We start from the raw sequence: 2,948 nt of genomic DNA on the forward strand, positions 1-2,948 counted from the left end.
TATGGTTTCAAATAAAATAGTTTTATAAAGAAAAAGAGAGATAGGGTTTAGAAAGAGAAAGAAAATGTGACCAATGAAATACTATAGAAATAGGGAAATATGTATGAAAACTTTATTCTTACCAGATCCAAGACACATTTACCCCTCACTCTTCTATAACCATTTCTTTCTCTTCCATTTGATTTCATACATCTAAAAAGTTGTAAACCTCACAACTTAAATATGGAATTCGTCTCTTTAATTCAACAAAATTTATACTCTACACACATCTTACACACATCTGACTAATAAAAATCAGACCAACACAAATCTTACAGTAAAGAAAAATGGAATGGTAATGACAATAAAAACCCCAAAACAAAACCAAGATCTGACCTACAAAACACATTTGGTTAAAATCTTTCAATATCTTTTTTTTCCCTCTCTATTATACATGAAAAAAATTTGTTGAAAAATAGATATCGTTACAATAAATCCAAATCCTGATGCAAAATCAGTTACTTTGCTCCATATATCTTATAAATACATAACCAAATGTCTAGAAAATTGAAGAAAAAAAGTAGTTAGCTCCAGATCTGGTCAGTATTCGAACAAACACTTCAGTATACTTTAACTAATCTTCAAGTTATCTGGTTTATGTGGGCTTTTGGTCAGAATTTGAAGATCTGCAAAGTTTAAAACAACAAAAATACAATACAACCGATCAAAACTCATATATTTCATAAATAAAAAACTTCAATTGCATTGTAGATTTTTGTGTAACGCCCGGGTTTCGGGGCTAAGCATTTTTAGACGATGTAATAGTCTAGGTCAACTATTGTAACTCTTTTAATGTAATAAAAATGAAATATTTGAGTATTTTGTGAATTTATGTGCTTATTATTTAATTATAAATGTATAATTAATAAAGAATAAAAATAAGCGTCAAAATTAAAATATGAGATAAGCCCGATATCTTTACATAAAGTTGTAGTGGTCAAAACAAGGATTCCGGAGATATAAAGAACGCCGAAATCCGAGTTATAACGAAGAAGTTATGACCCGACGAAGTTTCACGACGGAACCGGCACGATACCGGGAAGCGTGAATAGTGAATTTATGATAAAGCGAGTTTTTAGCCGACACGACCTAAACGAGCATTGAAGAGCTCTTTAATTGTGGCGTAACAATAAAAAGACAGACGAAAACAGACGTCGGATGAAGAAGTTTTGAATTTTTAACGGACCAATCCTGTCCCGGCCTGTTAAAAATATAACTTTTAAAATAAATTCAAAATTAGCCAACGGAGTCTAAACGAAAGTTGTAGATTACGTTCCCGCCTTCGCGTGGATATAAATAACGTCAAAAACGGAGCTCGTATGCGAGAGTTATTATTTTTCTAAGACGGGAGGCCGATACGCGATATTGGGTGACATGGCACCACCAGAAATTGGACATGTGGCACCACCAGAAATTGGACACATGGCACCACCAGAAATTGGACATGTGACACCACCAGAATTTGGACAAGTGGCACCACCAGAAGGCCACCACATGCCCCAACTCACTATAAATAGAAGTGCTGGGTTCTCTCATTTCTTACACCTTTCCTCTTCCACTTTCTCTCTCTAAACTCTCTCTCTAAGCTCCCTTGAGCCCCTAAAGTCTAGGTAAACCCCCTAGCACCCGAAGGAAGTCCCGAGGCTCCCGGAGTCCTGAGAAAAGAACCTTTCGGCTCGGAAACGCTGCTCCAGCGAAGCCAGGTTTTGAGAAAAAAAAACTCGCTGTAAGTAAGGTACGCCTACGAAATTTTTAATATAACTTTTAAATAATTATAGTAATGTTATTAGGTCCTTAAAATAATTATTTGGGCTATTATTATTTATATATTGAGTGTTATTTAACGCTTGTATAATAATAATAATAGCCAGACTATTAATTAGTCGCGGTTAACGTTAAAACTAAACGCTAGTGGTATTAATACTAGGTTTTGATCAAGGAAAAATTGTTTTGAGATAACGGAGTGATGTTCGAGTACCGAGTCACCACCTAATCAGGTGAGTGCATAGTTACTTTCATCTTACACATAGATATGAAGTATTTTATATTAATTACGTGCTATGTGTGCATATTATCTGAATACTTGCTGCCTATACTGATGAAAGATTTTTATACATGTTTTAAATAATTTAAACTGTATATGTATTTTATATCTACAAAAATGTTGGGGTAAAACATGGGTAGATATAATAAGACGATGTGTGATAAAATGATGAGAGGCCTCGATGTTGTTGTTGTTGATTCTGTCATCTAGCGGAGTATGGATGACGACCACGGACTCTTCTAGACAGTCCAGTGGAACGCTAGCAGGCTCGCAACCTGTAGGTGTTTGTGAACGATGTGTTCACCGGTGTACTCCATCCCCCTCATGGTTGCCTTTAGGACATTTATTGCTGAGGAAACCCCTTGGCAGTAGTGTCCATCCCGATGTTGATCCTTAGGCTAGGTCCCTTATGATAGGTGTTTTAGGGACGTAATGTGAGGACAACGGGAACGGGTAATCGGGTTATTGTTGGTTGATGAAATTAATAAACTTATTTATTGTGGGTTGAAAACCCTATGTGCTCACCAGGCTCCCAAGCCTGACCCACTTAGTTTCTTGTATTATAGGTGGTGGCACACGAGCATAGACATGATGTTTGGGATGAGAGATTATGAATAAATGTAGTAAGGTTATATTGTACTGTTTATGCTTTTGATCTGTATCGAACATGACATCCCGAGGCTTTTAATGAAATACATTTCTACGGAAATGTTTTGATAAATCCTTATCATATTTTATTTTGGGAACAAATTCCGCAACACTTTTATTTAAAATGTTACTCTGATTTTTAAACAAAGCATAAACAAAATCGGTCTTTTATGGCCGTGAAAATGGGGATGTCACATTTTGGGACCTATTAAAAAAG

At 35.6% G+C, this 2,948-nt stretch overlaps 1 long non-coding RNA gene across 1 annotated transcript; it reads left to right on the plus strand.

Annotated features, from left to right (window-relative positions):
- Positions 1-1,600: 1,600 nt before the first annotated feature.
- On the plus strand, positions 1,601-2,734 carry LOC145169203 (uncharacterized). The gene is made up of 3 exons (XR_013742367.1): positions 1,601-1,774; positions 1,967-2,036; positions 2,650-2,734. It is a non-coding gene; the product is annotated as an uncharacterized LOC145169203 (long non-coding RNA).
- Positions 2,735-2,948: the final 214 nt, after the last annotated feature.

Source organism: Lactuca virosa, chromosome 4, assembly GCF_052849685.1.
Source record: "Lactuca virosa cultivar CGN04683 chromosome 4, Lactuca_virosa_CGN04683_v6, whole genome shotgun sequence".
NCBI classification, from domain to species: Eukaryota; Viridiplantae; Streptophyta; class Magnoliopsida; order Asterales; family Asteraceae; genus Lactuca; species Lactuca virosa.